This window comes from Pocillopora damicornis, chromosome 14 (assembly GCF_964200805.1).
Source record: "Pocillopora damicornis chromosome 14, jaPocDami1.2, whole genome shotgun sequence".
Taxonomy (NCBI): Eukaryota; Metazoa; Cnidaria; class Anthozoa; order Scleractinia; family Pocilloporidae; genus Pocillopora; species Pocillopora damicornis.
The window spans coordinates 5,539,062-5,564,989 of record NC_142683.1 but is presented as its reverse complement, the minus strand read 5'-3'; the positions used below and the strand labels follow the sequence as shown (position 1 = coordinate 5,564,989).

At 39.5% G+C, this 25,928-nt stretch overlaps 1 pseudogene across 1 annotated transcript; it reads right to left on the bottom strand.

The window, feature by feature from the left end:
• Positions 1–3,470: 3,470 nt before the first annotated feature.
• On the bottom strand, positions 3,471–23,671 carry LOC149034144 (eIF-2-alpha kinase GCN2-like; annotated as a pseudogene). Its single transcript, XR_016182839.1, has 16 exons — positions 23,514–23,671; positions 17,986–18,168; positions 17,318–17,398; positions 16,677–16,962; positions 15,857–16,029; positions 15,437–15,550; positions 9,405–9,554; positions 9,226–9,290; positions 8,499–8,616; positions 7,981–8,084; positions 7,493–7,781; positions 7,032–7,165; positions 6,073–6,211; positions 5,278–5,490; positions 4,631–4,996; positions 3,471–4,356 (listed from the first exon to the last, which is right to left on the bottom strand). The product of XR_016182839.1 is annotated as an eIF-2-alpha kinase GCN2-like (transcript).
• Between the last annotated feature and the right edge of the window lie 2,257 nt (positions 23,672–25,928).

Sequence of the window (25,928 nt, the reverse complement as noted above, 5' to 3'; positions counted from 1 at the left end):
CTACTGGTTCTTTCTTGGATACTCTAAGGTCCCCGAATGTCGTCGTAAACGCGCTCAAGGTATTTCTTGCAACGAAAACGCGCTCAAGGTATTTCTTGTAACACTTCCCTGAACAGCGCTTTAGGTGAAATCCTAAAATGTTCTCCTGTCTAACCAAAATTCAACATATGATTGATGTAATGCATAATTCTTAGTCGATCTACTCTGGTCGTTAGTAACACCGTTGTAAATATTTATGGCTGTTAGAAGTTGCCGCCACAGTTGCACGAACCAGTGCACGCCAAATTAGCCTTTGAGCACTTGCATGATCCTCTACATGAGGCTCTGCATCCACATTGAATGAGTTCGTGACAAGATTCCTTTGCTTGCGGTTGAGCTGTCCAGAATGGTGACCATTAGTTGTTGAGCTGTCGCCACCCCCAGGCTGATGGGCTTGGAAGCACTGGCTGACAAAGGAGGGTTTGGCCTCATACATAGCCTCCTTGGAACACTGCTCTTATGAGGTGCTACTCAAGTCATGCTCCAGTGGGAGGGATACTGTCTAAGCTTCTAGACCTCTTTGAAAAGAGCTTTTATTGCGCCTCGTTTACTTTTGTAAGGCTGCTTTACGGTCATATATAAGGACAACAAACCTTTCAAGCACGGCCACGCATTCCACTGCGATCTCTTGCGGTGATGCTTTGAGGACTTTTAGCACTGGCGTCAGTTATGAAAACAAGTTCCACACATACCAAGCCATTTTCTTTCCACGCCCTCTAAAAGACGAAAAAGTATCACACCCATTTGGTGCATGGAACATTGATAGGGTCGAGGCTTTATCAGGACCCAGGGACATTGCTGGGATATTCTGTACATTCTTTCGAGATCCATAGGTGATCCAGAGCTCATCTGTTGGAAGAGTGCTAGCCACTGAAATAGCAAGTACAACAACATCGGTATCTTTGTTTCTAATTCTATTTCATCGATGTCCGCTTGAGGTTGCATCAAGTACATGGACCGTAAGGCGAGTATCTTCCTCTTCATGAGTGCAAGACGCAAGTAAGCTCATTTCCGTTTTTTCAGTACTAGACAGGATACCCTCGTCATAGGTAAAGTAGATGCACTTACCCTCGGGAACCTTCAGTGACACCGCCTTCAATAAAATGAATATAAATATTTGTGATTAAACCACTTACAGAAAGCCTTTCCGGTAAGCAGGAATTCTTGTTGATGCTTGTATATTGTGCCCTTGTCCAGAGCCTCTCTTTTCTCGCAATGATCTCTTCAGTGAATCATCCTGATAGACATCCCAGACTAAGTCAGCCCTTCTCGCCGTTTCCAGGCGTTTGAGAATGTAAGGGGCATACACGGTACTTAAGTATTCATCAAACGTACGTGCTGTTCTTGGCTATGGCATCTACACAACAGCATTTCCATCAAGAATAACTACATCAGCGACTGGTCGAGTTGCGATCTCTGCTGATGTGCTGGGCAAACACAGCACCAAGTCTGCGTTCTGTCCTCCTCTAAGCTGACCAAGCTGCTAAAGTGGTGGCTGCCACAGTTGGTTCTCATACTTGAAGAAATCTTCCGCGTTTCCATCACAAATTTGACAAGCTATGTAAAGCCGCAAAAATAAAGCACAGTCATCCTTCAAAACTTCCACTTCCGTCTTGTCTTTTGAAACGGTCTTCTTGTTCGTCGACGTGAAAGTGGGAAGATTATTCTTCTTGAGTGGTTGTGTAACAGGCTTGCTTCTCTCGACGAGTCGCTCATTGGCAAACGAATTCGACTGTTTCCCACCAATTTTTGTAACATTGCGAACAGTTTTGACCACCGTATCATCCATGATATCCCAGATATGGATCGCCATCAGGTTTCCTCCTCCTTCTAGGAACGGGTTGCCAACTTCTTGAATGAAGATAGTGTATTCAGTACGTCTTTGTAGAAGCATTCTGGATACCTGACTTTTGCTCATGGTGTTCATTTTCCTCTGTTTGATTGTTGCTACCTTCGAACTCTTGAATCATCCTGGAGAGCTCAGGACCAGCCACCATCCATCTTCCCAAAGCCGATGAATTCTCCGCGAGACCAACTGCGCATCCTTCCCCTTTAACATTAGCATTATCCGCAGGATGCGCACGAGCAGGAGATGCCCTAACTTCGAGGGTAGGAGCATCTACTCTACCTGTGGCGATGGTATCCTATCGAGTACTGAAAAAACGGGGATGAGATTACTTGTGCCTTGCGCGCATGAAGAGGCAGATACTCGCCTCATGGTCCATGTACTTAATAAAGCCTACGTATGGGGCCAAACCTTCTTTCGCCAACCAGTGCTTCCAAGCCATCAGACAGGGGGTGGCAGCAGCTTAACAACTCATGGTCACCATTCTGGACAGCTCAACCGCAAGCAAAGTAATCTTGTCACGAACTTATTTGATGCGGATCCAGAGCCTCATGTAGAGGAGTATGCAAGTGCTTAAAGGCTAGTTTGGCATGAACTGGTTTGTGCAACTGTGGCGGCGACTTCCAAACAGCCATAAATATTTACAAAGGTGTCACTAACGACCAGAGTACATCGACTAAGAATTATGCATTACATCAAACATATGTTAAATTTTGGTTAGATAGGAGAACATTTTAAGATTTCACCTAAAGCGCCGTTTAGGGAAGTGTAGCTGAACAATTTACCACAGGTATCCGAAATCTGTTAAACAAAGCTTATTTATAATAGCCAGTTAATTTTACTAAAGTAACGGACGAGAATGTCAAATCAACTAAAGACGTAAGCTTTATGTTTCTAAGGTAAACAAGTTTTACCAATCGTGATTCAGAAAATAACGTAAACAGGTATATTTAACGTTTAACCACAGGGCACCCACACATTATGATAAATATAAAAGAGGATGGTACCATAATGGCATAAGATGAATGCAAATGGATAGAAAATGATTCGGTTGTTATGTTTGAAGGCTTTTGTCGCAAATTTTCCTAAGCAATGTCGTTAAAGAGGATCTTTTATTCTTAGCCTCGTTTCCATGTTAGCGAATTTCTGACATGCGCGGTTCTTAACACCAGAAGTTAATTTGGATTGGCCTTGTTGTGGCAAAGTTTCATGCTTTTACCATGAGTTTGAAAAATTCAGTGTTTTTTTGTTCGATAACAGCTGGACTATAGGTAACAACACAGTTGAATGTGCGATAACTTATAAATTACTCGGTATTATAATCAGTAATGATTTGAAGTGGAACGAACATACTGATTACATATCCAAAAAAGCTACGAAACGCCTTTATTACCTGAGGATTCTTAAAAAGTGGGTGTTAATAGAGAGGGGACAGTCAAAGTTTATTTGAAAATAATAAGACTTCTACTAGAATATGGCGCACAAGTCTAGCAGGATATTCCTGAATTTCTCTCAAATAAGCTTGAGTCAATTCAAAAAAGGGCACTACATATTATCTATCCGTACCATAGTTACTTGGGTGCCCTTAATACTACCAACCTTTTAATCACCATTAGCAAGTTGATTATAACGAAATGTGACGGGAGGGGTGAGTAGACTCTCCCTAGCAGGCGGAAATGGTTTATCAGCTTATCGTATTGTCCTCCAGCGGCCAGAATGTCAACGCCCCCCTTTGCTTCCGTTTCCGCTTGTTTACGGCTACAAACTGGAATATCAAACCTGAGAAATGCTGGTGGTTATAAACCATAGACGAAGGAGACTCGTTTATATTTCGAATACCGCAGACAAAACCTCGGCGTCGGGCACAAGGTCTTTCGGTAAGCTTGTAAAGAATACACACTTGTAAAGTTCCTTGGGGTGGGCGCCCAGAAACGTCTTGTCACGATACTCGCGTCCGATATCGAACCTTTTCATGTTCACGACCCCATTTCGCGCGATATAACGCGAAAACGGTATCCTGAGATCAAAAGGGAGCGTAACAAGTGTGCCACTGTGGTCCATGACGCTAACAGCTAATTCCAACTGTTCAAATAACTCCGTGCGAGGGGCACCGTAACGCGGCGTGTCTCAAAAACACGGATTTCACGCTTTCGTGAACCATCTGCTGCACAAGGAGAGCATGTGGTGAAAACTGTCTCATGTAAAGTTCAATATCGTCAGTTATGTCTTGAACTAAAGAAACTTTCTGCAAGAACATGGCCTTCACCAGAGAGTAGAGCTCGTAGAGCAAGCGTACGTTTGAGCACTTCGTCCAAGTGACTATCTCTTGTCTTAGGCGGGACTAAGGGGTTTTGAAGTAGTTCTTGTGAGGTAGGGCGTTCCTCGGGGGTATGTTTGAGGAGCCGCTTGAGGAAGATCGTTTCCTTGACAAGGCCCTCGTGGTCAAAATCAGTTGGGAAGATGATTCCTTCCTAATTAGGAAACAAACAGAACAAGAGTCAATGAAAAGCGTTATTAATGCTCGAGAGTGAAAACACCGACGACTTTGTCGCCTCTCCTTAATTCTACATCCTTTTCAATTTAGGCTCAGAAAAGTGAATATAAACAAAATGAGGAGCATCTCCACTTTAAAGCATTAGAAAGTAGATCACAAGAACGCCCTTTTGATCTCTCCTTGTGGACGGGAAACTAACAAATTTCTTCTGTTCTTACATGCGTGTAGTGCACGGGTAAACATACAATTACCGTTCGTAAATTGCCCAAAACTTTAACCCTCTCCATCGAAGTTTTGAAAGGCTTGTAACACATCTCAAAGAAGATAATCCCTAAACTATACAAGTCAACCTTTTGACTGTACTTCACTCGACCGCCAGACCGTTTTTTCAACTCCGGAGCCGCGTACAGCGTCGAACCAACTTCGCCTGTCATACTCTCCTTAGAGCTTGAGTTCATCTTGGGAGACTGACCACTAGCGATAGAATCTGGGTTGTCAGTGCCCATGCCTCCGCGTGTCACGCCGTGCGTAGTTGCGAGGCCAAAGTCGCCTATTTTGATGCGGCCGCGAGAATCTAGGAACAAGTTTACGGGCTTAAGATCCCGGTGAATAATACCCTGTTCAGTAAAGAGAAAAAAGCGATAAATAAAGAAAGCGTTATGTTCTCCGTTTTGCCCTGTACGTGGAACAGCAGAACATCTGAGTCACCTACGAGAAATCGAATCTAAGGCGTTTGGGTTTCACGTTCTGATCTGCTAGCACTGTTCTAACAAGAGCCCGATGTTGAGCTTCGCCATTGACGAATTCATATAGGACAACTGAACATTGCTCTAACTAAGGAAAATCTAAGCAGATTACATCACACATGTGACATATTGATTAAGCGCTTGTGCATCACCTGAGAGTGAATGTGTACCAGGCCCTCAACGATCTCTCTGAAAAGCCTCCATATTTGCTCCTTATCTCCATGCAAGCCCTCGTCAATAAGGTTCCTTAAGGTGCTCTTCTCACAGTACTCCATCTGGATGTACAAGTACTGCAGTCTCACGTATTCTGCACTGGACTCGTTTCCAGTTTCCTGTTGTTCCACTCCTTCATCAGAACCTTCGGACTTGAAAAAAGAAAAAAAAATGAGGCCGGCCTGTTTCCGAAGCATCCTGTAACCTTGTGATCACGTGCGTCAGCTAATGTATTCTGTGCGTGTAACAATACTAAAACGTATCCTGCCATGGGCACTCTTAAATTTCTGTTAGCCCCTTGTTTTTTGTTCTTCTATTATTGTTTTTTTTTCTTGTTTCTGTTTCTGTTTTTTTGTTTTTTTTCAGTTAGAAAATGAGAGTTCTAAGCTGAGTAGACTACAGTTTTATGTCAACCGAACTATGTTTTCATACCAGCGTTTGTCATGGAGGCTCGACAAAAATATTTTGAGTAGTTTATCACGTAAACCTAGGAATACTCATAGCCAATCATGTCTTCAACCACTTCCACGTTTCTTGATTTGCAAAGCCCCTCCATTTTCACACTTAAAGCGATGTGTAGTCACCCTTATCGGAAGGAAAGACAAGGTCGCAGAAGTAAAGCATCAAAACAGATTTCTCTCTTAGTTAGCAGTTACTTAATGGAAAAGCGCCACGACTACGACTCAATTTTTTTATGATTCTTATTATTATTATATTTCTCAAGACTACCTTACCTCTGTGTCTAAAAGATCTCCAGACTGAAGAACTGACACTTCAATATTTCCTTTAAACCCCTTGTTATCCCCTTTTTCATCGTCTTGCCACCAGGAGTCTTCTACGTCCTCAGCGATTTCGATCCAGGAACTGAAATATCTAAAGAAGGGAAAATGTAACTAGAAGTAAGGCAGCGTGAACTGCAAGTTGTAAGCGGGTCGGACTCGTGTCTCGGAGGTTCCGCGTTTGAGTCTTGCTGTAAGACATCTGTTAAATTTGTTCTTTAGCTAAAACTAAAGAGCTAAACTCTTCGACAATAGCCAACCAATAGCCGACTGGTTTACCCACTGCCTGATGGGGTTTTTAATAGTCATGCTAAATTCGATTTAGGTTATCTGTTGTCGATAACTAGAGTGGAATGCTGGTAGAAGGGGTTAGAGAGCTAAGTGTTCTCCCACTAAAATACAGCTGTAATAGATAAGTACATTACATATCAGTTTTATTATGCGTTGCGCTCCGTTTCCCTTTAAAAGCGCCTTAGAATGCACATTTTCAACATTTCCTTTACGACAACCATTTCACCAACTTAATGCGACTCTTCTTCCCAAACTAGCAATATTATTGGAGCCTGTAAAACCAACTTACTACAGACGTATAAAAAAATACTAGCTTAACAGAGGACCAAGCGAAATTTACCCTCTCTAAAAATTACCCTATCATAATCAATTTCCTCGTCCTTCTTTCCTTGAAGTGAAATATTTAAATCTAGCGATCTGGAATACGGTTGTACTAAACGAAATATTAACTCAGTGGCATTTTTTCTTTAATTCTTGCCAGAGCCTTTTTAATTTCAAATATTCTCCCATGCGTCCCGATTCGCCCTGTGTTTACTTGTCCCACCAAAGTTTGTTGCGAGTCTGTACGCACGATTTCTGCGTAAACAAGAACTCCGTCTGAACTGATTTCATTAAATGCGTACCTAACGACGTTTTCGTGATTCAGACGGCTGATCAGCTGTACCTCTCGTATGATCGTCTTCTTTAACTGAGTACTCTTTGGATTCAAAGGAATCCGCTTCACAGCGTAAGAGCAGTTGTCCAGCTTATTTCGTACCTGCAAAAAACAAAGAATGCATAAATAAAATAACAACAAAGATTAAAACTGAATGGCGTATGAACTTGTGGGGTCTTCCTTTATTACAGTACAAGGTTTAAAGACTTCCAGCATCTTTCCTATTCTACTTTCCCACACGAGGCTGTCGACATTGCTCACTCCAGCAGTATGTCGATTGCGTGTCACTTATGTAAGGTCTGTGGCTTAACTCCTCATAAGGCCTCAGAATTTTACTGTACAAAGCGCGAGATATGACCAAAAAAAACCGATTTCTTCATCGCAGGATATTGAAGCTCTTACGTGTTTCAACCAATGAACGTAGTGTACCTTAATGACACTTCCAAAACCTCCTCTCCCGAGAAACTGCAGCTTCTCAAATTCGCATTCTACTCGGGATTGTCCAGGAACTCCCGAGATGAATGAGACGCAAGGTAGAGGCTCTTCGCGTTCCGGTTGGTCAACCAAGTGTGATGGCCCATCATTCCCTGCCTTTCCATTGTTCTTTGCAACTTCCTGTTGACCGTTCGCTAAACTACCGTACATGACAGAGGTTAAAAATGAATGTTCGCGTAGCTGAGATGCGGACCACCGGTCTCTTTTAACGGTCTTTAAGCAACTGCGAAGAAGGATGATTATAAAAGCACGTATTCATACTCTTCGTTGAGAATCAATTTCTTGCATGAACTTTTTCACCACCATTTCTCACAAGTTGTGCTAGCGCGCTAAATTACTATTGCAAAATAATAGCGAATTGTTGGAGTTTGGTATGCGTGAAAAATGAGTCCAGCCTGTTAGAATTCAGAGCTGTTACTTACTAGAAAAGGAAGTCTCGCAAATCTGACGGCAATGAAGGAGATATTTCTTTCACGTCTCCAAAGCCAATTACATCTCCGACAGCCAAAGAGAGAACAAGTAGGCCCTTGGGTAAAAAATTGTCTTAGTGTTAAAATCTTGAATAATCTCAAGTGGGTTCAGCGTTCTCGTTGCCTCTTCTATGTTGGATTAAATAAAGCTGAGCCTACCCTTTTTGTATGCATGTTTGCGTGTTTCAGTTCATTTTTCCCTTTTTTTGCTGCTTGGATTTTAACCTAACCCTAACCCTAACCCAAACCCTAAGCTCCGCCCTCAGTTTTGTTTGCAGCTTCGTACCTGTTTCGCGCCTTCCGCCTTTCTTTGTCATACCCCGAATTGAAAGCATTTTCACGCGCAAGGAAAGCGTGGCTCAAGATAAATTGTGTCACACAAAATTGGGGATGAAGCTAAGGAAAGAAAAACGGAGATACCCATGCCTTTCAAAGGCCCATGAACAAGATTTCACGAAGCTCTCCCTTACCAAATTGTAGACATCTCCTTTCTTTCCGCAACCAGAAGTTATTTTTTTGGTTCCGTCTGAAGCGTTACTCTGTGTTTCTTTCACATTCCCACCATACATTTGGTATAGATCCGACAACCTTAAATATTGTTTGAACATATTCAATCTCATCTCTACCTTAAGGAAACTTCTTAGTTCTTGCAACAACTACGCTGTTTCTTTGACGGGCGTAAAATCAAACTGATCCAACACTGGGCAATGCAGCATCAATTTACGTCGCTGGCGTCACTGGGAGCCGAGATAGGCGTGGCCATGCGGGGGGAGGGGAAGAGGGAAGGGGAATGGGAGGTGGTATAGAGAAATGAGGCAAAGTTAACCTTGACTTCAGCAGGGTGCTCAATGAGTTTGGAATCTTTCGTCCCTAAAGATACTGCATCTGTAATAACCATTACATACAGGAACAAAAAATGAAACTAAGAATGAACTAAAGAAAAAAAAATACTGGAAAACTAAGATGTTTCTTATGGCAAAAAAATGGGATGTAATATTTCAACCGGTGGGATCCTTTGGTAAAATCTAAAAGTTGTTAATTAACTGTTCATCATTTGCAGGAATTTGTTTGAAAAAAATATGCGTACCACTTAAGAAAGGGCGATTTATATTGAGTTGAACCTTTGGTACAAATAGTCAACAGATCTGCTATGTGAAAACGAATTTTTATAAACTCTAGCTACTAAAGAAAACTCACCTTTTCCCAACACTGTAATCGGCTAGTCGAATATTTCCGTCAGAGTCAAGGCGGCAACTAGATAACTGCAAATGAAACGGAAGGAGTGAATCTAGAGCAACAGGGATATCAGGAAAATTGACGATTTCAAAACGAATGTGTAATGAATTAATAAACAAGCACCTCTCTGATTCACTCACCCTCAAGTCCTTATGGACCACAGCCCTGCTGTGAAGATAGCACAAAGCTTCCACAAGTTGCTGAGTGTATTCTCGTAGCTGTGCCACAGGCATCCCTCCTTTCCTGAGGTGCAAACTGAGATCGCCACCACCAACGTATTCTGACAAAACCTAAAGGAAAAAAGGGAAAAATACAATAATTAATTGATTAATTTATAAAGGGGAGGAAATAAGGCATAGTTTTGGGAAAATTCACGCCCTAGTAAAAGTTTATATTACAAAAGTAGGGAAAGGGCTTGAGTAGGGGAAATCCATTCTAATGGTTGGAGCTACAGTCGAATCTGTATTAAGCATTCACCCGCGGGGAATGGCAGGATGACCGCCTCATACAAGTTCCACAGATTAGGGGTATTATAAAAAGCGATACACAACGGCACTATGCCAGAATCTCGCTTAAAAATACCACTAACTTTGATTTTGGGAGAGAAACAACAAAATTTACTTCAAAAAATTAATCTTAATTTTGTCTGAGTAATTCCTCTTTTAACGTCCGTTTGATATGGGTGGAAGATAATACAAACAGGCTGTTGGGACTTAGTATAGGGGCAACAAGACCGCTTAATGGAGGTGACCGCTTAATAGAGGTAAACTTACAGTAATTAAGGGGAAACTGATTCGGGACTTTGACAACTGACCGCTTAATAAAGGGCGAGCGCTTAAGAGAGTGTCTCTGTAAGAGCGGTCCGGTCGATTTTGCTTGAGACACGGATTTCGCTCGTTTCTTGTGTGTTGTAAGACATTCATGTACCTATACTAAAACAACAATCAGTTTGATCGGATCTCTTTATTTTTCAGAGTTTTACGGAAATTAAATTTCACTCGAGCAAAGGCTTGCCGTGACACTTTTTAAGACTTTAATTTCATACAACTTTGGAGGACAATTTACAAAAAACTACGGAACTCAGTAAAAAACAAATATCACAGCCATGTATATTAACTTTATCTTATCTATCGAGGCGACTTTCGTAAACATCACGTTTCAATCAAGGAAACAGGAAGACTTGAATGACACCTTATCGCTTCGCCTAAATGACAGACGCCAAAACCGATCAGATTCAAGGTAAATTTTTGAAAAAGTGAGGCGTTCTAAACTGATCCAACTAACATAGCTAGGAAGTAGTTGTCATAGAAAAGGTAACTACAGATAAAAAACATTGCGGCGCGACCTTTACGAGAACTTTATAACTACGTGAACTTACCTAACTTTCGGTAATCTACAAGTTTGGCCGCCATTTTGAGGGACTTGTCAACATGAAGCGTAACCGATATAAATCAAGCAGGTAGATCTAAAACCGTCAGAAATACATACGAAAGAAATTCAAATGAACTTTAATTTTAATTCAAGCGGCAAAATTTGAAACTGTTCGTTAAACTTACCATCCCCTGCGAACCATTTCTTCCAACAATTCAAACATTACGACTAGTGTTCCAATTTCCCTCGTCGATTCAACCGTAAGAAATAACCTGTGCCACCCAAGCTTCGACTCGAATGTGAAGTACGAATCAAATAACAGAACTGCTTCATCTTCGCGGCAATATCACGCTGGTATTTTGATTTTCTGATCGACAAGCACGGTGATCAGGAATCGATCGGTATGTTTACCTCATAAACGTGACCGCTGACCAGTCGCTGAGTGAAAACAGTATAGCGCGGGGTGGGGTGGGTGGCGGGCTTATCGTCGTAAGATATTCGAATACATACTTAAAAAGCTTTAGGACTATCAGTCTAAACAGTGAAGGCATGCTTCGTGCTACAGACAACTTTTATTTTATTCTCATAACTTTCTCCTTTAAATTAGAGCTGGTATTAATTAATAGAGTTATCAATATATATTTTAACCGGGGTACCCATATAACCTTTTTGCCTGTCATCTGTGGTGTAAAATAAAGTGTATTTTCCACCAGAACCTTTTATTTATGCCACATTGCACGGAATGAACACTATACTTAGAATGTTTGTACTAAGTAATTTTTGCTGTTCCCAGGAATGTGTGCAAAATGATAGAGATTTGGTTCATTCCACTGACACGTTCTTTTAAGTTATGGCGCGTGCAGGTTTTTCCTATCAAAAGTCGCGCGTGCAACACACCGGAATTGAAAATTCGTCGTAAAATCGCACGAACCTTAGAAGGAGTGTAGGCAACTTTGACTTCTGGCGAGATGAAGTGGATGGTTCAAAGGGCCCCCTGAGATTTTTTTCAGGACTATAAGTGAGATTTATTTATAACTATGATAATCGTCCTCAATAGCGGACGATGCTTTTTACCCATTGTTGTCATCATTATCGTTATCACGCCGGAAGAAGTATAAAGCCGGCATGTCGCCTTACCTAACTGAAAATTGTTCTCTCTTTTGCTCCCCTTGGATCCCGGAAACTGTTACTATTAGGACGATCAAAAAGAAAGCCTTTATAATTATTGAAACTTTTGATTAACAGAATGTAAGAAAAAATCGGCGGGGAGAGTTATTCGCGTATCTTATAACCTAAACGATAGTTTTCAATAAAACAAATACCCCTTAATTCAATTTATCGTAGTTGTCTCGTGTTTAAAAGTGGCGTTTCTGGGGACCGTAGATTCTTCTCTGATTCTTCTTGTCTCAGCCAAGACTCACTATCATCAACTTTTTTCTTGTGCCTCTTACGGCATGGGACACAGAGAGCTGAGGTAAGCGTTTGAAAATTTCTCAGTTAAGTAAAGCCCAGTAGCATCCATCAGGAATTGAAAACCGTAATGCACTGTTTACTTTTATTATTCTTAATCAAATAAGGGGTATTTTAGTCTGCAAATTTAATCATACTGGTTGATGAGAATCATACAAACTGAGGAAAACTGACCGCAAATAATTGTGAACCGTACGCATGAATAAGTGTGTTGCGTTGTCAGGTGATTTAACCTTCTAGAAAAACATTATTGATTATCAACCAGGCAACATTGTACATATTTCCATCTGAAATTAAAAGCACTTACACATAGATCTATGTTTTTTCAACGTGATGTGTACTTAAGTACCCTTCATCTAATAAAGAATTTCTTCTCTTTCAAGCAAATATGTCACGTGACAAAAATATATAACAGAAAATGTTACTGAAGACTACCTGATTCAACTGGAATAATAACTCCAAACAGCTTTTGAATGTCCTGAGACATATGCTAGTTAATTACATCTCTGCCTTGGATACGCTTCCTGACACCATCATGATCAGGATACTGACATGTTACCTTTGCACTTCTCCAAAACTTCCCCAAAGTGTGGCGATACCTATAGCAAATCCACATTTTTTTTGTTTATCCTCCTGAGCGAGGTGAAATAGGCCAATCCTTGCCAAGATTAGCTCATTTTCACTTAAGAACTCTTTAGACAGGTGGCAGCTTATCAAATGATGTTTTACTTCGTCATTGCATTCAGACAGTCGTACCAAACCACTTAAGCCACGCGATCAACCAAAGTTTTTTCCACCTTTGCTATTCAAAAAGCAGTCCTGAGACATAATGAACGTCTCGCTAGCGAAAGACTTCTTCCTGTACTTGTAATTGTTTCCAACACGATACAAGTTTGGGAGATCTAAAGGAACTCACTATAACTTTGTATACTCGATACGATTTCAAATTTCCGCGTCAAAGGAGAAGCCTACTGTGGTCAGTGGTTACGCTCTTGCGGTAAAGAATGGGTTTGTGACTTTCTTACTCGATTGAAAGACTCGCGTTACTCTTATGAAATGGTTGAACGGAATACAGACTTCGAGCAGTCTCTTATTTTTCTTAAAGATAGTGAGGTCACGCGTATCCTGTGAGTATGGAGAAGCCGCGAGACGCGAGACTCGTGTCTCGCGTCTTTGCCGCTCCACGCTCTCAGAGTTGGGCGAAGACAAGACACGTTATTTCTGGTGCGATACAAGAGGTTCAATGGTTATCACGATTATCTAAACACATTTATTTACGTGGTAAAGATTAGTTTGTAAATCTATGAATTGATGCTAGTCCTAATTGGAACGAAATGTATTTGAAAGAAAAAAAGAATACTAAGTTGTCTGGAACACAAAGCATGCCTTCACATTAAGACTGACAGTCCTAATGTTTATCATGATACTTTAATGCATATGTTCGAATGTTCCCAAAAATCTTCTGATAATCTGCCCGCACCCACCCCTCACCCCGCCCTCACCACTGAACCGTACTGTTTTCACTCAACGGCTGGTGAGCGAGCACGTTTATGAAGTAAACATGGCGATCGCTACCTGATCACCGTTCTTGTCGATCAGAAAATCAAAATACCAGCGTGATATTGCCGCAAAGATGGAGCAGTTATGTTACTTGATTCGTACTTCACATTCGAGTCGAAGCTTGGGTGGCACAGGTTATTTCTTACGGTTGAATCGACGAGGGAAATTGGAACACTAGTCGTAATGTTTGAATTGTTGGAAGAAATGGTTCGCAGGGGATGGTAAGTTTAACGAACAGTTTCAAATTTTGCCGCTTGAATTAAAATTAAAGTTCATTTGAATTTCTTTCGTATGTATTTCTGACGGTTTTAGATCTACCTGCTTGATTTATATCGGTTACGCTTCATGTTGACAAGTCCCTCAAAATGGCGGCCAAACTTGTAGATTACCGAAAGTTAGGTAAGTTCACGGAGTTATAAAGTTCTCGTAAAGGTCGGGCCGCAGAGTTTTTTTCTGTAGTTACCTTTTCTATGACAACTACTTCCTAGCTATGTTAGTTGGATCAGTTTAGAACGCCTCACTTTTTCAAAAATTTACCTTGAATCTGATCGGTTTTGGCGTCTGTCATTTAGGCGAAGCGATAAGGTGTCATTCAAGTCTTCCTGTTTCCTTGATTGAAACGTGATGTTTACGAAAGTCGCCTCGATAGATAAGATAAAGTTAATATACATGGCTGTGATATTTGTTTTTTACTGAGTTCCGTAGTTTTTTGTAAATTGTCCTCCAAAGTTGTATGAAATTAAAGTCTTAAAAAGTGTCACGGCAAGCCTTTGCTCGAGTGAAATTTAATTTCCGTAAAACTCTGAAAAATAAAGAGATCCGATCAAACTGATTGTTGTTTTAGTATAGGTACATGAATGTCTTACAACACACAAGAAACGAGCGAAATCCGTGTCTCAAGCAAAATCGACCGGACCGCTCTTACAGAGACACTCTCTTAATGCCGTGCCGTTTACAAAGGTTAGACTGTAAAATGAAATATAAATTAAAGTGTTACATGGATTAAACAGGGGCATTCAGCAACCTTCAAAATTTTTTTTTCTTTTCATATCTTTTTCCTTATAGCTTGTTGCCACCTATTTATACTAATGAATGGAGAGATAATGGAGGTAATGTGACAGTTAACCGCCTCAGGCCACGACCAAATTTGTCCGTTTTAACGGCAATTAGAAAACGAATCAAAATATTTTTCACCCAGGTTAGCCTTCTTGGTTTTTCCTTCACGTGCCAACACAACTACCTAACATTTTCATTCTAAAACGTAAATCTTTGATGAGTTAAATTCCCACCTATCATCCGCATTAAAACGCCCAAAAACGCAAATAGAAGCGAGGGAATGTTTTACGTCATCGTTTTCACCTAGTCCCACAAGAAGAGGAGAGTATCAAAAACGATACGCATAGCAATGGGCCTCAGGTATTCTCTATAAGAGGGTTGATTTTATTTAATCAACACTCTTCTTTTATTAGCTTTCGGCCTCTTGACACAGTTCACAAAAATAAATGTTGAGATAAAAGCTAGATTGAAGATCGTTTAGAACTCGGTTTTGTAAAAAACAGCTAAACTTTGTTTATATAATCGGCCCTATGCGTTTTCGAACGAATACTCAAAAGCTTGGATATCAAGACCTCTTTATCCGGAGTATACCAAATCAATCCTTTTCCTCGCAATCTTAAGCTGAATATGCGAGATTTCTTTAAAAAAAAAAAAGGGAATAAGATTATAAATCTTGCATTACTATATATTTAGAATACTTTACACTTACAAATACCTGGACTTTGACAGTAGGAGATTCTTCCTGGACATTAACGGCTAAATAGTGTGTCAGGTTTGGATGACTGAGGCGTTTGATTAAGGACAAAGTCTCCTGCTTTATACTGAACACCTAAGAGTGAAAACAGTGCACAAAAAAATCAGAATTATTTTTAATTTCGCTGGAAATCTGTAATTTTGCGTCGTGTGATAATTGTTTTGGAAGGAAATACCCTTTAGTAAGAAATGGAACAAAACGAGATGAAAACAAAAAAGAAAACAATACAAACAACAAAACAATAATTTATTGACAAAACAAAAAAATTGCATAACATAAAATAAAATTGCATAAGCATAACCCGTTCCCGCGTCAGTTGTGTTCTAAACTTTAAATAAATGACAGAATAAAAACTTGAAGTAGATGAATGAATAACAAGACCTGTTTCATGAGCCCAGCTTGTGGATCTTGTTGCTGGTTCTCAGTGATACTCAGCGTGCGTCGCATCTGAGGTCCTGCATGAAGGGACGACAAAATCCATTCACACACCACCACAAGATCTCCCGTGGTGATGTTCATGCCACTGTAAACTTTAGAACCAGATGATCCCTGACCTGAAACAAGAACAAAATAGCTTCAATTCACGCTCCTTCCTTGAACAAGAGAGCCTGGAAAGTCTATCCTGCAAGAATCAATACTTGCACGAGATGCTTTTACCACCTAAATAATAATCCAGCCCTTGAGCAGCACTTCAACTGCCAGTGAACTTCGCTTCCTCAACCTTGCCAACATCTGGGCGTTAATTTAAAACCGATTGTGGGACCAGATTGGGATGGCTGCTGGCCAAGTTCTTTTTAAAAAAGTACTTTGGCAAGGTGGTCGTTCCGTACGCGCCCGTCTCATTTGTGTTTAATCGCCTCCCATGTAGGTTGAAGCACAATTTGTATAGGTAACAACATGTTTTTGAGTGCAATTTGGTGTTAACAAGCACTAGTAAATTTTTGAAAGTCAACAAAATAGGGTGGGATAGTACTACTCCTAGTCGCTTCTTGCTATGGAAACCGGCATAAGCTACGGCTGGATAGGCCTCCTAGCTTAGTTCAGACTTAGCTTGGTACAGGCTTATGTCGTTCAAGAAGGGGAAATATTTGCCTTCGGTAATGATGCACAGGACTCACTCGCCTCGGTCCGTGCGTCATGAATTGGAGCCAAATACTGTAGTTTCCCATCTGGCCCTCCCCCTAAGTCAAGTATTATTTACCAAGGCATTTTCCACAATGTACGATATGCTTCCCTCTGATGGTGAAGTGGATCACTCGTGTCCCTGTGAAGGATTCATTACCCAGCCTTTTAGAGCTCCACCTTAGTCTCATGACATTGTAGCCAGAAGGCATTCCCTCTGTTTTCTTGGGCGACGGGAAAGCTTGTGTAGGTGCCGTGGAATTCCCAGATTTTTTCCTTTGAACTGGCACTTCCTTTGTTGAGTTGGTGTCAGGATCTTTTGTCTTTGTACTCTGAGCCGCTGGATCTCTCTTGGTTTTCTTTGCCTAGTGATTTAGTAAAGCGCACATAGTCTCAAGCTCAGCAGAGAAATTTTTAATTGAGTGTCCAACATAATCCAGGATTGCATCGGTTCCGCTATACTCTGCTCTGTACTTGTTCCAGAAAACTCGTGCCACTCTCTCAACCAATCAGATGCAAAACTAACACCAATCACGACTTGGTCGTCCGCGTTTTCCCGCACTTTAGACGGTTTGCATATTTTTACTATGAGTTCTCATGAACTCTTCAGGGTGTTTTCCTTTCTCTTGATTGCCCGTTGTAATTTTTCTTTTTTTGGTTTTATAAAAAGCTATCGAAAATCACTCTAAAATAAAGTTAACTTAATAACAGAATCCTTACAAGAATAGCAAAAGTTCTCCGTCGTTTGCCCTCCTTCATAGCTTTACCTCTCAACTGTAGTAATTCGTCTAACTCACGTCTCTAAAAAAATATCAATATAATAGAAAATCATTGGCTACAACATTAATGTTCACGAAATTCAGCTATTCTCTCCTATCAAGCATCTACACACTTTAACTCCCATGTGTAGTCTCAAGCTTAGCAGAGAAATTTTAAATCGAGTGTCCAACATAATCTAAGAAAATATCAATATAATAGAAAATCATTGGCTAAAACACTAATGTTGACGAAATTTACCTATTCTCTCCTTCCAAATATCTTCACACTTTAACTCCCATGTGTGACCAAGAAATAATTTCTCCTTACAATATCAATACAAAAGCAAGTAGACAAGTGATGAGAATAAACACAAATGTAAATTAGGAGATTATTAGTTGATCCAATCTGATATAATTCTCCAACCTATCATAAAAATGCATAGTAGACAGTGAGGAGAATTACTACTGAGATCTTGTGAGAGAAAGAGTTGAAGATTCGTTCCAGCTGACACACCCTTATATTTTAAGGATCACATTAATGACGAATATAATGTTACAGATATAGCCTACAAAAGCATGCAAAATAATCCTAACTTTACAGAAACTTTGGAGGACAAATTTTATTTTTACCTCATTTTCTTCCCGCTCTTTGTTAGCTTCAATCTCCATCTGCAGTCTTTGACACTCAGCAGTTTGGAGTCTCTCTTCTTCTTCACGCTTGTCGGCCATCATTTTATCATAAAGTGATAACTGTGGTTTGTTGTGTTGGTGAAGACATGTTTGAACATGATGTGCTTACTGCAGAACTATAATCTGTGAGGCAGTATGTGAAATTTAAGAAAGCAACTTTCACAATAACAATGATCAACATCAACAACTGACTGATAAATAAATTGAACTTAAGGAGGCTCGAAAGGGTTTTTAGATGCACGCGCCGCAACTAAGATGCACGCGTCAGCTGAATGAATCAAAATCAGCACACCGGAAGTTAAATGTTGCTTGAAATTGCGCGAACCGGAAATAAAATCTGCGAAATACATTTGTTTCTAGCTCGAAATTTTGTTCGGTGACCTATCTTGATTTTTTGCATGCACGCACCATTCACGATGGCACTTCAAATATAAAAGTTTCGGGAAAAATTATCTACTAGAATTTTCTGTAAGCCATAAGTCGCATTTTCTTTAAATATATTTAATTCTACTAGATAAATTTTTTCCATACTGTGTGAAAAGTTAAAGAATTTAGGGAACTTTCCAACAAAGAAATAAAAATGGTAGGTCACCGAATTAGTTTTTCAGATAATTTACAAAAACTAAAATTTAGTGGACGTTTTTGTGGACCTTGTACGTTGCCATGGTAACTGATATGACGTCACAAGTACTCTCAAAGTATAGCCCAGGAATAGAGTTGCAAGGAGACATATAGTTTGCCCACCCCATTAGATATCCTTCTTTGTAATCTTCCATCGTTTCACAAACACTGCAACAACGAAAAACCCTTTCGAGCCTCCTTAAGCGAATGCCATTGGCTCTGAAATTCAAGTCCATTTCCTCTGAACAATGTGAACCTGCGCAAAATGAAAGAAGCAAAGCAGAATGCTAACAAATAAAAAAATTACTGACCAAAAGGAGTCAAATTGTTGAAACTTAAGTATACATGTAAAGACTAAAGAAAAAAAAACAATCTGAAAGTCACAAATATGATGTTGACCATCTTATGGTTAGGGTAAGCAAAACCAATGCAACCATGAATTAATCTCCACTAGCCCTTTTAACTCCAATCATACATGTATCTGATTGTTAATTCTCCCCTCTAGCTGCTACACATGTCCTTCTACATGCAAGTTGGTTAAAGTAATTTTGTGTTCGATCAGGATAACTGTTACTTGATAAGTTTCAGTATTCTCATTTCCTGTTTGCTGAGTAATGTACAGATACCATGGGGAGAAGTTACAGGTGGATCACTTCTCGAAGTTTAAAGGTTAGCATAAAAATTACACTACTTTATTAACTAATGTGTGGTTTCCAGGTTATGCGACTAATTTGAGAAAGACTTAAAAAGACACTGTAGCATAGGACTAGTATATGACAGCAGTGCTCCAAGTTGCAACCGTTTTGGTTGCCATGGCAAGTGAAAAATATATTTGGGCACTAAATTCTATACAAAAATCGCTGATCAGCAACCAGCAAATTTTCTGTAACTCCCGAATATGTGTAATCCTTAAGTTAGCAGTGACCAAGTTGAAGTGATTTTGTTGAGATCAACTTTATTTACATTATTTGCAGCATTAAAGTCTAACGTTCAACTTTGCAGTAATAAGTGTGGTGACTAAATATCAAGGGTTTCAAGATGTTATTTATAATATGGAGGGTTTCCATATCAATATTTCAGCTCAGTTCAAATAGGAGATGTTTCTCAGCTGAGCAATACACTAAAATAATAATGAACCTGATTTGTCAGTTACTGAATCCCAGCAACTTTGTAGTAAATAATTTCTGCTTCCTGATATCAGTTTCTTTATGCTATTTCTCTTGACTGTTTTAATCAGCAGAGGAGTTAGCATACCAAGCTGGCAAATGCAAAAGTTGTAATCTCACTGTTCAGCTTACTTCCTAGTTCATGTACTTGGACATGAAATGTCTTACCAAAATTGTTTTTATGGCTATCATTTTCTTAATGAATGTTGCCAAAAAGTGAATTTTTGAAAGATTTAACATCTTCCTCTGAAATACCTTCAGCATTGCATATAGACAGCTATGGACTCCTAAAAATGACAGAGAGTAACCCATCATGATCCAAGAATCAGCAATATGTTACCTTTTCTGCTTTCCCAGCCCTCAGTGGGTGCCTTCTTGATTCAAAACTTAGTGAAACTCCCTCAATATAGAATAGTAATAGACCAAGGGGAATCCCTTTTTCTGTAATCAAATATTGATTTATGACATTAGAAGTGGGAGTTTCATTTGTTAATTACAAGACAGTACGAATGTGGTATAAAAATGGAGGACACCAAGTCCTTTAATCGGTTGATCAAAAGTGTGACAAAATTTGAGAGACACAATCCCCATCTGTTGAAGAAACATGTAATCACACATAAAATATTGCACATTAGACAACTTTTTTCAACATAAAAATGAACCCAATCGGCCAGTGAACAACATGCACTCACAACATATTACTGACTAACCATATTACACAGGCATGATATCTAAACTACCCTTAATCATTTAACCCCCAATATCTGATTGCTAATTCTCCCCTCTAGCTGCTACACATTTCCTTGTAAATAAGTCAATAGAATTTGGTGTTAGATTACAACTACCAACTTCTACCTGATAAGCTTGAGTATTCTCATTACCTGTTTGCTGAAAAATGTAGGAATGATTTATAGGGAGAAGTTACATGGTAATCACTTCTGAGAGTTACATAGTTAAGCTTAGTATGATCCAAATAAAAGGAAGGTGCATACACTTTCCTATTAGACTACATACTAATATCGGGCTACCACACAATTAGAACTGCTTACATATAAGTAATCACTGCACATCCAAATATTTGTTGACTATTCTTTGGGAATAGGTTTCTAAAGAATTATGTAAAAAAAATTGCAGAAGAACACTCTCCATATAATGATGAAAAAAAAGTAAGAAGTAACAAGAAATCGAACCTCAGCCAAAAGATTCTCTTAATCTGGAATCCCTTGGGATTCCTACACTGCATATTTTAAATGCTTTGTTTTTGTTTTTGTCCCTTATCTCCTTGAAATTGTAAACAAATTCAAAGGAGTCTGTATACTTAACGATTAGGATAGTCCATAGCATAATGCATCAGATCAAATCAACTTTGGCATAGACTTCCTTGGCCACAACAATTTGAAATGGAGTCAACTTTAAACAAACCTTCACAGGTTCATCAGGCTTTATTGACAGACAAACACTATGTTAGTAAATGCAGGGTTTTCATTAAGAAATGTATTAACAACAGATCAGTGTTAGGCTAAGGGGAGGACATACTCAATATTCACTCCACCACTGAACAAAAAAGTGCCCAAGCTATTGCAATTTAGCCAGTAAATTTTACCCAGTTGCCAGAGATCTCCACTTTCTCAATAAACTTTGCTCTGAAAGTCTTAGTATTTTCATTCTCATGTATCATTTGAACTCTCTTTGCATCAAAAATATCTTTAGAACTTGAAATTTCTCTAGGTTCTTTAAGCTACATAATAAGGACCACTTAAATTGGGAAAAAAAGAAAAGATGCTTTTGCTGCAATTTCAGAATAACAGCTAAGTTGAAGGTTTTTCAAACTAAGTTGACTAAACCCTTTACACCCTAAGATCAGCATATTTATTCTCCATACTGTTCTTGAAACTCTTCTTAGGGCACTGAGAAGAATTAATCCTCATAAGACTAATATTTGCTTCAGCAGTGATGCCTTAGAGGGAAATTATAAGTCAGTTATAACCCTCAAGGATTAAAGATTTGAAAAATGCCCTAGAAATAAGTAAATTTTTATTACTGCTATGGTTGTGCAACAAATATGGAAAAGCCACAACGTGCAGAACACAAATGAATCTTGCCCTACTTATTGCAAATAATAATAATAAATGCTTTTTCAAGTAAATCCCTGCTCTAGCTTGAAGAGATTGCGAAGATGTACAAAAAGAGAGGTGAGCCAGAGAGATGAAGTGTGAAGGAGACATAAAGCCAGGCTGCTAAGCAAGATTGAAAATATTAGCAACCAGAATTGATTTGTCAGCACATTGAAGTGGAAATGAGGTCTGAGCTTCATTACTTCCATACATATAATATAGTGTTTTAAAAAAGTGACATCTTGAAAATACCAGTCTTTGAGACCATTAAAATGGCCTAATACACTACAAGTGTGACATAGTGAATCTAATTCTCTAACAAACAAGTCTTGATACCCCTTCTGAGCTGTCTTACTACCCATTGTAAGCATTACTCTCTGATCTTGAAAGTTGACACAGTTTAATCTATGCTATCTATCTATCCAGGCAAATTCCTACGTATTTCAAAAGATTAAAACCTGAACTACTATATAATTCATCAGTACCATTATAGGCAAGATTGTAAACAACTCCCTAATGCTTATGGCGAGTTCCCAAGACTTCATCCCTAATCAATTAGGTGTAATTGTTTAAAGGGTAACCGACAGCTAAAATGCCACTTCTTCAGAATACTGTCTAAATGCCTCAGGTAACACATTGAAACAGATGCAAGGTGCTTTGAATGCCTCTTTGTGCCCATGTGCCACAGCTGCCTCAATTAAGAAAGCAAGAATGGTGAGTGCATTTATGCTTGTAAATAAGGTATCTGAAAATCAGTCGCTTATTAAATGTAAGAGCAATCGAGGAAAGAAAACCAAATGTGTAGCCTCTTGAATATCATAGGAGTAAAGTGTTTTTGTGACACACTCACGCACCTTCTGAAGCTAAGGTTTCCCTGACTGAAAATATAAACATACATGCTTGTGGAATTGAATTGGATGGATCATACACCTTTCCATGCAATTGAATTGGCTTTAAGTTTTCCAGTGTAGAATTTGGCAAATGATAAAAGATTTCTCAGCTTTTACTTTAAAACACGATGCAGCAAAAAATAGCATTCATAAATGAAGTATTGAACAACTTATTTGCTTATTCGTGCTGAAAGCAATGAATGAGGTCTTGTGATGGAGCAGATGTTGACCGCAGTTGTTGACCGTGGACAGAAGTTGCATTGTGGACCATGAACAGAAGTAGTCTCGCATGCTACCCCTCCCCACTAAGTGAAAGTCAAAATTAATTTTGATGAAGCTCAGAAACTCACGTGGAAAGAAATAAAATGTTTATAAGGTTAAATAAAAATAATAACCTCAAATCACATTTCCAAACTTCTAAAAATGCAACTTGAATCAAGAAGCCCAAAATGTGAAGATGTCTTTAATAATTGTAGAAGACAGTGCAGAGACGTATTTATATTTGATCGAAGTAGCGAGTGAGGTTTTGTGGTTCGAACTAAAGTAAAATACAACAAAAACTATGCTATGAAAAACGCGTTGCGAAATGCGACATTAACCTAACTAAAACTGTAGCGATTGCACAATAATACAGACAAAAGGTAAACATCGTAGATGTAAATGAGATAAAGACTTACTTTGGTCTAGCTCCTGATTATAGAAAATAACTGACAGCGATAGCATCTCAGGATAAACTGCGATGAGCTGGTAGCCATGATCCAGTGACGGTCTGACTACGCTTCAACAAGAATAAGCGGAAGCACATTGTAACCTGTGGATACTCATACAAGATGCCGCTGGTATGTCGTGGGCTCATCTAGTTTAGGAAGATGATACATACAGCTTTCCGTCTCTCGTCTCTCACAAGTGTCATATTAGAGTGGAAGTTTTCGGGGCGACGGCGACTGGAGTGGCAGAGGGAAGCTGGGACCGATGTAGCCGTCGTCTCCCGCCAAATTCAGAAGGGGAAAACGCGCGGATAATCTAGACACGATTCTATTTCGACTTGCGGTGTTAGCGTTGCCGTTCTCCCCATCAAGTTCAGGACGACATTTCGCTGGTTTTCCCGTCGCGATCAAAACGCATATAATATGTATTAATTGTGCACTTATAAACGAGATAATGACGTTTGGAATGATTTCAGAGCTCGTTTCTACGAGGCTTTTTTACGGACAAAATATCCGAACGTGGATACATTAATGTTTTGTTTAATTACGTTATTTTTATGCGTTATGATACAAGTCGTTATAAAATATATCAATTTCATCAGGGATAGATCGATTTTGGATGTCATACATCGATGTTGTGCAGCATACATCGCTTTCCAGACTCATTCACGCGTGACCTTATGTAACTAAAAAATGTCCGTTAAAACTAGAAGATGAGGAAGCAGAAATAGAAATGACCGGAGGTCAGATAAGACAAGAGTCCCTGGGAACTAGCACTTTCAAAATGGCGGAAATAGAGGCAGATGATCAGTGAAATTTGAGGGAGTTACTACATCACGGGCGAGGAGCGGAGAAAGAAGAAAAGACCGAAATACGAATGGTCAGCGGGCAAACAAATTTAATACTTCAGATAGATACATATCAGTTGTAGTTGCAGAAAACAATAGTGTTGTAAAGCCGAAATGTTAACCAGTATCCTTCGCTAATTAAATTTTTTGCAATTTTTTCAAAAGTGTTGATGGCACATATATCTTTTGCTGCTGTATTAAACAATGAAGGCATCGGAAAAGGCATCGGTGGCATTCGGAAAGGCACCAAGAAGAATTATATTTACGTTTTGTAACTTGCAAAAAACAATCGTGTTGTAAAACCAAAATGTTACCAGGTTATACTTCGCTACTCAAAAAGTTAAGCAATTTTCCAAACGCTTTGATTGGAACAATATTTTTACTGCTATGTTAACCAACGGAGGCATCGGAAAAGGCATCGCGACTGGTGACACCGGGAAAGGTATCAAGAAGAATGATATTTACGATATATAACTTGTTGTAGGACGAAAAACAGTATCTTGACTTGTTTAAGGCGTTAATCACAGTTGGTTTGCTTTTCACTTGAATTTTGCAATCTCGACTTTCGATTCCAGAAAAATGAAAAGCTAAACAACTCTAAAAAGATTTCGTTCTAGATTTTTATACTTTTAGAGTCATTAATAAGTTTGTATCCACAGCCTCCAGATAAGAAATTTAAAATTTCCATCAGCTGTAGTTCTTTTAGTGTTTAATACATGTATTCAATCGCCTCATTTCACGTGAAAAAGGCATGTAGGAAAACACTGAGTGTCGAGAAACAGCCAAGTTAAGGCTAATGTGTTTACCATGTTTAAATATTTATAATCAGGGCCACTCGTTCAGGAGACCTTTTTTCTTCCATCGAAGCACTCCCACGACCGCCCTTTCGATTTCCGGTTTCTACTCCGTCACTTCAACGGCAGATACAACTCAATCCTACCTGCAGTCTTCAACATCAGCAACAGCTGGTCACCCTATCGTTACGAAATGCCTTTTGAACTAAAAAGCTGAAAAAGTGCTACCAGTGAAACCAGGAATTTTCCGTTAAGGAACCATTCAAAGAGGTCATCCGACATGCTGACAGGCGAGTTAGACGGTTGAGGCCTGACGGCAACATGTAATGCAGCCCAGAATTTGCGTTTACATATTACCACTATGATATAAACCACATCGCCCCCCCCCCCCCCCCCCATAAAAAAAACAAAACAAAACACAACAAAAATCGAAAAAACAGTCTTTAATGGAGTAGTGTATATGTCAGCGAAAAGAGAACCTGAACTCAGAGCAAGAGAGCATTATCATAATCGCAGGACTCTTAGTAATCTCTCTCTTTTAAGTATCTCAGGTACGCGTCGTATGACCCACACCAGTGCGTTATTAGAGTCAGTAGTTGTAAACGCGGGCTATTTTTCGACCACGGCTAGGCGGGTTACCTCACCTACCTGGGGTCCCCCACCTCCATGTAAACAGGCCCTAAGCAAAGCTGCGTATTTCTCGAATCGTAAGAATGGAGCAGACGTAAGACGTCGTAAGACGT